The sequence below is a fragment of the Cheilinus undulatus genome, linkage group 2, assembly GCF_018320785.1.
Source record: "Cheilinus undulatus linkage group 2, ASM1832078v1, whole genome shotgun sequence".
Taxonomy (NCBI): domain Eukaryota; kingdom Metazoa; phylum Chordata; class Actinopteri; order Labriformes; family Labridae; genus Cheilinus; species Cheilinus undulatus.
Window position 1 is genome coordinate 10,614,139 of NC_054866.1, and position 12,136 is coordinate 10,626,274.

Consider the following 12,136-nt stretch of genomic DNA (forward strand, 5'->3'; position numbering starts at 1 on the left):
TGAGGCTTCCTTTGTGAGCCCAAATTCAAACCAATAGTTGTCCTTAAGCCTCAAGACAAACCTAGATTTCTTTAAGCCCTAAAATTAAGCAGTGTCCTTGTTTCAATCCAGTCATAGCAAATCAGACAAAATGAAACCAATCACATCAATAATAGTACCCCCAGTCAAGCCCAAAGCAAGGCCTTTTTCCCCTAAAATTAGGCATGTAATTATCAACCTTTAGCCCTATTAAAAGGTCAAATATAGGCTTCTGAAGCACTATAATTAAGCACATGTCATCCTTTAGCCTTTAGCCAAACCTTTGAATTTTCTAGCCCTGAAATTAAGCATATCATTTCAATCCTTTAGATCAATCTATTACCGAAACAAGGCTTTCCCTGCCCTTAAAATTAAACTAATTAATGCCATTCTTAGCCCAAGTCAATTGTCACTGTCATCATTTAGCCCCAGACACAGACCAAAATTAGGCTTCCTAAAGCCTAAAATGAAATTTTTAACCTTAATCCAAGACCAAATCTAGGCTCCTTCTATCCCTGAAATTAAGCATATCATTGTCAACCTTTAGCCACAATCCAAGACCAAATTTAAGGTATTTCTGGTCCTTAAATTATGCACATCATTGACAGCCTTTAGCCACAATCCAAGACCAAATCTAGGCTCCTTCTGGTCCTTAAATTGAGCACATCATTGTCATCCTTTAGCCACAATCCAAGACCAAATCTAGGCTCCTTCTAGCCCTGAAGTTAAGCATATAATTGTCATCCTTTAGCTACAATTCAAGACCAAATCTAGGCTCCTTCTAGCCCTGAAGTTAAGCATATTATTGTCAGCCTTTAGCTACAATTCAAGACCAAATCTAGGCTCCTTCTAGCCCTGAAGTTAAGCATATTATTGTCAGCCTTTAGCTACAATTCAAGACCAAATCTAGGCTCCTTCTAGCCCTGAAGTTAAGCATATTATTGTCAGCCTTTAGCTACAATTCAAGACCAAATCTAGGCTCCTTCTAGCCCTGAAGTTAAGCATATTATTGTCAGCCTTTAGCTACAATTCAAGACCAAATCTAGGCTCCTTCTAGCCCTGAAGTTAAGCATATTATTGTCAGCCTTTAGCTACAATTCAAGACCAAATCTAGGCTCCTTCTAGCCCTTAAATTAAGCATATCATTGTCAACTTTTAGCCACAATCCAAGACAAAATCTTGGCTACTTCTGGTCCTTAAATTGAGCATATCATTGTCAGCCTTTAGCTACAATCCAAGACCAAATCTAGGCTCCTCCTGGTCCTTAAATAAAGCACATCATTGTCATCCTTTAGCCACAATCCAAGACCAAATTTAAGCCCCTTCTGGTCCTTAAATTAAGCATATCCTTTTTAGCCTTTAGCTACAATTCAAGACCAAATCTAGGCTCCTTCTAGCCCTGAAGTTAAGCATATTATTGTCAGCCTTTAGCTACAATTCAAGACCAAATCAAGGCTCCTTCTGTGCCTTAAATTAAGCATATCATTGTCAGCCTTTAGCTACAATTCAAGACCAAATCTAGGCTCCTTCTGGTCCTTAAATGAAGTACAACACTGTCATCCTTTAGCCACAATTCAAGACCAAATCTAGGCTCCTTCTAGCCCTTAAACAGGCATATCACTGTCATTATTATGCCCAAGACAAAAGGTCAAATCATGACATTTTATCCCTTTAATTACACATATTGAATCCGTATTTTAAAGGCAATCCTTGACCAAATCAAGGTTTCTTCTGGACCTAAAATTAAGCATGTCATTGTTGTCCTTTAGCCCCAAATGAAGACCAGATTTAGGCTTCTTCTACCCCTAAAGTTTAACAAATTTTTGGCATTTTCAGACCCTGTCTAAGTCCAAATCATGGCTTCCTGTAGCCCAAAATTCAGGCCTGTCTTTATTGTCCTTAAGCCCAAGTCCAGGACCAAACCTAGACTTCTTCAAGCCCAATAATTGAAATAACAAAGTCATCCATTCACCCCAAAGATCTGCTCATGGCAATTTCAGCCCTGAAATGAAACATGTCTTATTCATATTCTAACCCCTCTTAAGACCAAACCAAAGCTTCTTCTAGCACTCATATAAAACATATTATTGCCATTCTTTGCCCCATACCAAGCCTTAACCTCAGCTTTTTCTAGCCAGTAAAATAAGCATTTCATTGTCGTTCATTAGCCTTAGTTGAAGACCAAACCAACACTTCTTTAAGCCCCAAAAGGTCAATCAAACCTGAGCATCTCAAATCCCCAGTTATAAATTAGTCATTGCCCTTTATTGTAGTCCACTGCTTGACTGAGTTTTTCCCGTCAGTATTCCTAACTGTGGACCAAACTGGGCCTTCCTTATCTTCCTGCTCCAGATCATTCCTTACCATTTATAGACTGACCCTTCCCTTGACCATCTGACCAAAGTGTTAGATCAAACTTCTTATCCTGACATTTGACCAAAACTAAATGTCCTTTAGCCACAAATCCATATTTAGCCCTCTACTAACCTCATTTGCCGTCTAAGACCAAAACCAGACCCCTACAAGCCCTCTCTCTAGCTCCAGCCTCTCTTTAGCATCACACTATGAGCTTTTCATAGCTCACTGTCCAGACCACGTTTGCTCATCCTCTGATGCTATTTCAAAATCAAACTCAGCCTTTCTCTGTCCCCGGCTCTGTACCAAATTTAGCCCTCTCTGTCTTATGCCACAACAAATTTAGGTCTTATCAAAACCCAATTCTAGATCCAACTAGTACGTGCTATCTTTGCAGTTGGTCAAGAATTTGTGGGCTGAGAAACTATCAGCGTGAGGCTTACTGGTTCAATATACCATACAGCCTATGAGTTTTTTTTTTCTCAGCCAGAGTGTTTACATGCACTGTTGGATAAAACTGCAATTTTAGCTTGATGAAGCAACCTGACTTAACTGCGGTCCTGGATTTAGTTTATAAGCACTAGGGGGAACTGCCTTCTTTCAGCTTGTCACTATGGATTTTTTCTCTCGACCTGGCTTATAAGTTAGTAAGCAGTAAACTGGTTGTATGACGAACCACGAAAACAAACTTTACAGCTCTCACACGTAACAGTTTCACATAACAGTCAATGTGGCAATTTGTTGAGCGCTTCAGCTGCCGAGGGGCCAAAGCTCTTTTTGAATTGTGCCCTTTTCCAGGTCAGGGACTCAATCTACGACCTGATAGTAAAACAGAGAAGAGTGGATGAGTGGGGTCCTGGGCTGTTACGCAGCGCTGGTCTTTTGGCACAAATGCAATGCCCACTATCACTCTGGGTTACTGTGATATCCAAAGGCAGACGGTATGCAGCTTCTGTTCTGCAGTTCTTGTGCTTGTCAATTTTTGGCACCCTTAAAAGATTGTTGTCCAGTTTAGATCTTAATTAACTTACTATTAGCTGTAGAGCATTAACAGGGCCTACTATTATCTGGCTCACTCTCTTTTCTTTCCCTGCTTTCTTTGGAGGACGCCCTGCCTATCCCTTCTTATATCTACATTTTTAATAACAACACGGATTTTCCTGATGCCTGACATCTTTATTTCCTGAGACTTGACTCATGTTTTCTGAGACCTGACGGCTTTTCCCTTAGACCTGATGCTTTTTATCTGACGCCTGAGTCTGAGACCTCAGGATGTCCGAAAATGGACAGCGTACACAAGAGAAAGCTTAGAGTGGAAAGCTTAGAGTCTTAGAGACATTAAACTATGCGTTTATTCCATATGAACAGAAAAATAACACCCCTGAAAACAAGTTGTTTATCGACCTAACAGGGTTTTTTAAAAATCTAAATTATTTTCACAGTAATTATTGTTTGGGGGGGCTGAAGAACATTTAAGCGGGGTTAAGCCCCAGAAAAAGGTTCTATCCACATCCATGCTATGTACATTTTCTAGGAGAGAAATTTCATTTCGTACAACTTTAGTTGGACAAACATGTTAGCATGAGCAGGGGCGTAGCTAGGGATTTTGGTCCACCAGAAAGAATATTACACAGGGACCCCCTAAACCGGCTAGCCACGAATGTGTCATTTTTACAAATGGCAATGCATTCTAATGTAATTTTAAAGCCATAATTCCCCCATTTATGAGCAATATTTTTACTATGTTTCAATTTAATTCACTTGCATTATTTTGCAGTGCTGGACTACACCAGCTGGACATTTTTTAAGGGAGGAGCAAGGGGCCCCAGTACTGTATTTTACTCTCTTTGACACAAATATTTATCTGTTGACTGATTCATTTAGCCCCTTTGATTCAATTATGACACTAATTACTAAGAAAAATAAATAAAAACACACTTGTCATTACAGGCTTCTCAAGGGCCCCTCCCTACTGTGGGCCCAGGTACTCAGAACTCTTTGTCCCCCCCTTTGCTACACCCAAAGCATGAGTGACCTTCTCTATCCTGCTCTGCTGCTGTGATGTTATACTGGACAGGAATTGGGATGAATGGAGTGCTTGGACTGGTTTACTCAGCAAAACATGACAACATGACATTTGACCACAGCTGTGTAGAATTAACGGCAAGTCGATCACAAGTCTGTTGCTGCCCAGACCACAGCACAAGATAGTGTTCTCCAGAGAGAGCCAAAAATGGGTTTACAAATAAAAAACACTACGGTGAAACTATGGCTGCCATCCCAAGTTATCAGAAGTTTAGCAATAATGCCAAGTTCACTATTTAAACTGTTACACGTGCATTTTAAAAGTCAATGTTAAGTCAAACTAACAATACACATTTGCAGCAGTTTTCCTACATGCTTGTAAATGCTCTGGCTGTGTTTTTTCAGAGGCAGTGGGTCAGGGTAGACCACCCCCTAACATCATGACTGGCCGTCTGAGGAATGCCATGTCATGGAACAGATGGAGCTCCTCAGACAATAGAGCCGCATGCATTAACCGGCCCTATATACTCAGGCATGTGCCAAGTGTGGTTGGAGAGTGTTTGCATCATTGCCACAGTCTCTTAGACAATTGAAAGCCACACTTCCCCCCTGTAATGTGCAATGAATCTGAATTTCTAACAGGAAGGGAGCATCTTTCAGCCTCAGTCCACACAAAACCTTGGCTTCTTTCAGCCCCACACTGAAGCCAATGATTGGCTCCTTCAAGCCCCAGAGTTTGATCACAGACCACAGAAAGCTGCATCTTCTACAAGTGAGAGAGAAGCTCAGGCGGTTTGAAAACGGTGCAGACCTCTGTGTAGGCAGGGTAGAATGATGCAATGGAGTGAGTTGGAGATAATCCTGCAGAGAGTAATGATTATGGTCGTAAATATATTCAAACTGAGGGCGCGTGTTTCTGTGGCCATGCTGTCCTGCAAAAAGCACACAAACACAGCCAACCAAGAGCCAACAACTGCACAAAATCTACGTGACTCCACGGATCAATCGATATCCCGTTATCTGAGTCCATCATGACGCAATTACGCCAATCCCATACGTTAATTGGTGTTTAAGCATCTATCAAGGAGGCATGCATGCCCACAGAAAGCTTATAAAAGTGCAGCTTTAAACCCAATGTAGGCTCAAGAGGAAATTTAACATTGGTTTATGAGTTTGCAGTTTGGTTTATCGGCCAATCAGATTTCTTCTTATTAACTAGTTTCCCTTTGGTGTTGCATTAAACCGCTATCAAAGGCTGGAGCTGCCACATTTCATTCATATCACACACATATGGGCCCACTGACGAGACCCATCCTGATCCAAAAGCGCTGCAGTTTAATCCAAAACATTAGAATTTCCCGGAAACTCACAAATCCAAGATGAATGAGCCAATTTGAGCGGATCGTGCACTTCTCCATCACGGATTCATTCATTATAAAGGCGTTTATAAGCGTGTCTCTAAATAGCCTAACCCTGGAAGAGTCAGGAAACAGGGATGCCAGATTGGACGGGGAAGCAGTGAACTCACCCAAGAGAACGACGGATGATCGGCTCCCCGCTCCTCCTCTGTGTAAATCCAGGACCCCGGACAGAAAAGATATTATACACCAGAATAATCTGCAGTGGGTAATTTCACAAAATCCTTCTCATCCGCTCTTTGGGGAAAAAAGGCGATGTATGGAGACGATGAGACGAAATCAGCCCGGTCGCAGCGCACACGCATATACACAAACACAGAGAAATTAAAAATAAAAACAGGGTTTACAACAACGATCAGAGTGGGATTTGGTTGGAATTGGCGTATCTGTAGTAGTCTCGGATGCTTTGCTTGTTGACTGTGCACTTACTGGGCTGCTTCCTCCGGCTCCACCCGCTAACCCTGCCTTCCCAGTGCACCCATTGGCACAGACGGCCGGACATGCAAATCTACTCTCCCCATTGATGTTTTCCAGTGAAGAATAAAGGAAAAAACCAAGGATATGTTTCAGTCGCTCCACCGCGCCACCTTGTGGCTCAGCTGCTGTGACAATACTCCAATTTTCCCTGTAGGGAGATCCCTCTGTTTGTAGCCCAGTTTCAGCTGCAGGCTGGACAGCACAGGGACGAGGGGAGGAAGAGATGCCCTGCTCCCAGGGGAGGGGGTGAGTATTTTGGAGATCCCAGGCAAAGACCAGTATGAGGCTCTTATTTTGCTTGAAGCAGTCATAAAGAAGGAAAAAACTGAAGTGTTCCTTTTCATTTAATAAAGTCACATAACTACAGAACAGACCCAAATTAATTAGTACAAGGAATATGTGTGACTACACATAAGATCTATTCTATCCTGCTGTCAGCCTCACTACCATCATGATGGAGTCTATCCAACAAAGACGTTTTATATTTCCAAACATTTCCAAACTCCTAGAATAAATTATTGTAAGTCTCTCCTGATTTAAATAGAGCTAAAAAGTAGTCCATATCTTAACAGCTAGTATAAAATTGGCTCTTCTGCCACAAACTCCACTCTAATGATTTATTCTAAGCTGTTTTATCACAGTAACCTCAAAGGTAATTCTATTTTATTTCTATATAAATCTCCCAAGCAATAATTTAGTGGAGTTTTGTAAGGGGCTTGAACCCAAGTTTGGCCTCAACTTTGCAAGCACAATTTTTCAAAAATGCTTAATGGATTTTTGTCATATTTGATTTTAACCGACACTAAGATTTGGATATAAACTGAGGGAATTTTTGAGGTCAAAGGTCAGTGCAGCCTTACACACTATGAGGTTACAGTGAGCTTGTGCCATACTGTAGCAAGGCAGGGGTTAGCGCTATTGCCTCATAGCTAGAAGGTTCCTGGTTCCTGGTCAGGGCCTTTCTGTGTGGAGTTTGCATGTTCTCCCTCGTGCATGCGTGGGTTCTCTCTGGGTACGCCGGCTTCCTCCCACCACCAAAGACATGCTCATTAGGTTAACTGGTCACTCTAAATTGGCTGTATGTGTGAATGTGAGAGTGCCTGGTTGTCTGTCTCTACATGTCAGCCCTGTGATTGGCTGGTGACCAGTCCAGGGTGTACCCCCCTCTCGCCCAATGACAGCTGGGATAGACTCCACCCCCCCCACAACCCCCAACGGGATAAGCGATGTCAAAAAGTATATGGCTAGATGTACAGAGGCATATAACTGTTTCTTACTCATTTATCACCACTCGTTCACATCGCTTCCTTCTTCCTTTCATCCTCTCTTCTCGCTCTAATGATCAGCTGATTATGGGCGTTCACTCGCTTATACCTGAAGTATTCAACCTATCAGGATTTGCCACAACTTTGCTTGCCCAATCATCATGCACCTGTCATATTTCAATCCCTTCTCCTGCAGTTAGCCTCTCATTTCAGTGTGGATGCTGCAACCCTCCTCCAGCCCAGCTACCTCTATTCAGTTCATCAGCATCTAGTCCAGATCCTCACTGGTCTTCTGCTCATCCTCCATACCTCTTTATGCTCCTCCAAGCCACCTCATTGGTGTCCCAAATGAGCTTCCTGGAAGTCTACTCCTAATCTGATCCTGCTCCCTTCATCAACACTACCACCAGGGTCTAGACTCCATAGGGGGGTATCCTGTTCTTGCGGTTTGCCTCACTACCCCTTCAAGTACATGAAGATTTCACAATGGGGTGTAACTGACAAGGAATTTGCATATTTCTCTTTCATCAAAATGTGTAGAATAAATCATTGTTTTTAACTTGAATTAACTATTGTGTCCTCTAAGAGCTTCTGTAGAAATCTCTAAATTCCTTTAAATAATAAAAACCTTAAATGTCCACAGTTGTTGTTTCTGTTTCATCATAAAAAAACAGACTGAGTTTTAAAATAAAAATAATAGCTGACACAATAATTATATCATAGCTAGTAACCATTATCATAGAAGACTATAGGCATAAAGCATTGGACAAGAGGACCTAATAGGAAACTAAGTTTAAATGAGGAAAAATTGTACAGGATTGGTACTGTCAGCTGTGTGCCCTTATACTTCCAATGCAGTCTCTGGAAGACCTTTACTCTAAAATAACATCATTTTTCATAATTAATACATGTTGAAACACATTTTTACTAGGAAACATCCATGGAGTTAAAACTTTATAAATAAAGTAGAGCTGGTAGAAACCATCCTGCGTTTATCCAAATGAAAAATCTAAAAGTTTGGGAAAAGAAGAGCTGAAAAAAGTGACTCCAGCTGCTGCTCACATGCAGCAAACGCTCCAACTTTCCATTGCGTGAAACTTCAAGAGAAGAATGTGCTTTTTCTTCTCTCCACATGTGCTGCACATATTAACTGTGGCTCATTCCCAAACACTGGGATAAGTAAACTGTGATTCTGATGTAGTGCGTAAGAGCAGCCATGCCGAACGGTGCACGATAGCACTGACACTAACAGCAAGTGCTGATAGAGACACAGTCAAAGGCTGCATCTTTCTCCATCAGGTTTCAAAGCCTCACACCTCTCCTCTGTGGTGTTAAAACACTTTGTTAGCTGCCTGCTCTCTGCTTTGATGGCCTGATTGGAGATAAAAACAACAGCGCTGCCTTGGTACAAAAAAGTTTGGGATATAAAAAAGGGCAGATCAATGCCACCATTAGCTAAAGTTTTACAGTTTGTGAGCTATAAGCACTGTTATATGATGCCAAACGGTCAATACAATAACAGTGAAAGAGGAGAACGAGGTCAAACATGGCCTCCAGTCAATGACATCGTCCAAAAAGGTCTGAGACTGAAATGGAAAGATCGATAGAGTGAAGAAGTCCTTGGCTTATAGTCTCTTTCTGACACCTGCCAGTAAAAGCTGCATTAGACATAGAAGACATTCATCTTTGATTTAATGAAAACAATGCACACTTTACATCTCAGTCACAGTGAAGTGTCCAAAATTTAAAAAAAAAAAAAAAAAAGTTGACATTTTTTCACATAACATTTTTACTTCATTATGGTTTTAATGGCTTTACCAGTTCACCTGATTTTCTGCTTGTGTTTTCCAGACATCCCAGTAAGGTGAACTTTTATTTCTGCTGAATCAGAAAGCAGATTTAAATGCTGAGAGCACTTGGCAGCATCAGACAGGCAATGCAGGACTTAAGGCAGAAAAAATCCTTATAGTTGGAAAACAGGAAAACCTTGCAGTCAAAGTGAGTAAAAGTCAGGTAACACTTTGTATTAAGGTGCACATGTTCACCATAAAACAGCTGCTAAATTGCATTGATGTTAATGTCCAATTAGCTGTTGAAATGACCTATTATATGTATTATTACTTATTCTGCAGTATTGCTACATAATATTATCTACATTCTGCAGCTGGAAAAATTTAGGACATTTGAACTATCTCACTTATGCCCGCTGCATTGGCAGCTTTTATTGCTTTTCCACCAAGTTGTCCTGTTTGGTTCAGTACATTTGGAGCCATTTGGTGCCATAAACCCTGAACTTGCTTATGTTTCCACACAGGGGTGTAGCTAGGGATTTAGGGCCCCCAGGAAGAATATTACATAGGGCTCACCTTCGCCGGCTAGAGAAGCATCATTTTTACCAATATCTATGCCTTTTAACATATTTCTGAACCATAAACTCCCAATGTATGAGCAATATTTCTACTATGGTTAAGTCAAATTTACTTGCATTATTCTGCAGCGTTGGACCACACCATTTGGACATATTTCTGAACCATAAACTCCCAATGTATGAGCAATATTTCTACTATGGTTAAGTCAAATTTACTTGCATTATTCTGCAGTGTTGGACCACACCATTTGGACATTTTTAAGCCCCCCCCCCGTGTTGTATTTTACTCTCTTTGATACAAATTTCAGTCTGTTGACCGATTCAGTTGGTCAATATTGGTTCAATAAAGACACTCATTGCTAAGAAAAATGAGTTAAAAAAAAAAAAAAAAAAAAAACTTTTTGTTACAGGCTTCTCAAGGGCCCCTCCCTATTGTGGGCCCTGGTAATCATGTTTCCACAGCTGAAATCCATCCAGCCTTGCTGGTAAGGATGGGAATTAAAGCTTATTTTAGAGATCTGGATCATTTGGCTCTACGCAGAAATAAAAGGCTGGTCTTTGGCTCCCAACAGCGTCATCAACAGCAACATTAAACAACAAAAATTGGGAAAAGGAAACTGACTAAAATGGGAGCTAGCTCCTGTCGTTCACATTAAAAAGCTGGCTGTTAAATCATGGGAGGAGCATGATTAGCCGGCCAAATGGGTGAAGTTGGATCCCCTGGTAGTCGGCAACAAAGTGATAAGTCAGTTTAACTATTTGTCAATATTTTTCTTTTATCACTTCCAGTCCACAATCTTAGTCAAAAGCACCATCTATACTGTAGCAAGATGCCAGCCACTAGTAGCCACAGTAGCAGCTCTTAATGACTATTACAATGCTGCCACAGCGATTTATAACGTGATGTAAACAACTGCTAACTGATAGCACTGACAGCATCTTGTGAGATGGGGCTGTTTTGAACTATTTTCATCTAGGAAATGGGGACTAAGTTGTATGCAGGCTGTGTTCAGAAGCACTGGTACGATATTCAATACAGGAATGTGGACATTAACCTGCAGAAAAGCACTGCTTACGTTAGCCACAATAACTAACACAACTTAACATTGTTACAGTGTAAAGCTGATCATATAGTAACATGACTTTAGTCTAGTCGGCTATATGCTCTAATACTTCATGTTTAATCAGCTGTGATTTTATTGGCCTATGGACATCCTTGGTTTGAACTGACTTGTCCTTGAATGATGCATCACGACAGCTCGTAACTAGTCATCTCTAATTGAGATGTCATTTCAATCCTACCATTTAACCGTAATCACCGTTTCCTTTAAAAGCATGAATGTGGGGTGCAGATGGTCCTGGCGCTGGGTAGTGACCCACATACATGGATGGCCTGGGATGAAGTCTGGCCTATGGCTCTCCTCCTGCATGTCATTCCCCACTCTCTCATCCCTGATTCTGACTCAGGCTACTGGCCTCTATAAATAAAAGCACTGAAAGCCCAAAAATAAAACTTTAAAAAAGCATGATTGTGACAAAATGAGAAAGAAAAATGTATTTGTGCAATATTAATGCTGTCGTGCAGGAAGCAACATTTTCTCTTTGACCAATCGACAGACTACAGTGAGCCAAGCTCCAATCGGTACGGACAGATAGGTATGCTGGGTGCCTCAACAGAAGGCCTGCAAATCTGGGATGGTACATAGTACTGGGTATTTTATGAAGTTTCAATTACAAATATGATTGTGCCTCCCCACTATCCCGATCATAAGACAGTTAACACAAAATGATTATTGTGCTACAGGCTGTGTTCTGCTTGTTTAGTGAATGTTTCAGTATTTTTTAATAATTTATTTCCAATCACTGCTTGTTTTTCAAACAGTTCAAATATTGCACAGATACCAATAACAGAATCAGGTATCAGAGATGATACCAAGCCTAGGTAATCATGCTCATAAAACACTGCAGATACTATACTTGGTGTCATTATAAAGCATGATTAAAACAAAGTCATCTTAAAACAGTTATGGTGTTATTAAGTACTAATATTTGTACTCAGTATCGTTGAGTACCCAAATGCAGGCACTTGTACGTGTTCTGGAAAAATGTGGTATGTGTGCATCCCTAAATCAAACAGTGAGTATATCATATTAATATCAATCAAAATAATCTGAATAATGATTTTTCCACAATTGTGAAACCTTAGCCTT

The 12,136-nt window shown here is 40.8% G+C and overlaps 1 protein-coding gene across 2 annotated transcripts in view; it reads right to left on the bottom strand.

Annotated features, from left to right (window-relative positions):
- Nucleotides 1-6,342, bottom strand: part of numbl (NUMB like endocytic adaptor protein) — a 115,625-nt gene extending 109,283 nt beyond the window's left edge. Inside the window, exon 1 of one of the 2 annotated variants that reach the window (XM_041811986.1) lies at nucleotides 6,246-6,342. The gene's annotated coding sequence lies outside the window, so the exon portion shown is untranslated. Of the gene's footprint in view, nucleotides 1-5,926; nucleotides 6,215-6,245 lie in introns of those variants that run through there. The other variant, XM_041811978.1, reaches the window with a different exon arrangement.
- Nucleotides 6,343-12,136: the final 5,794 nt, after the last annotated feature.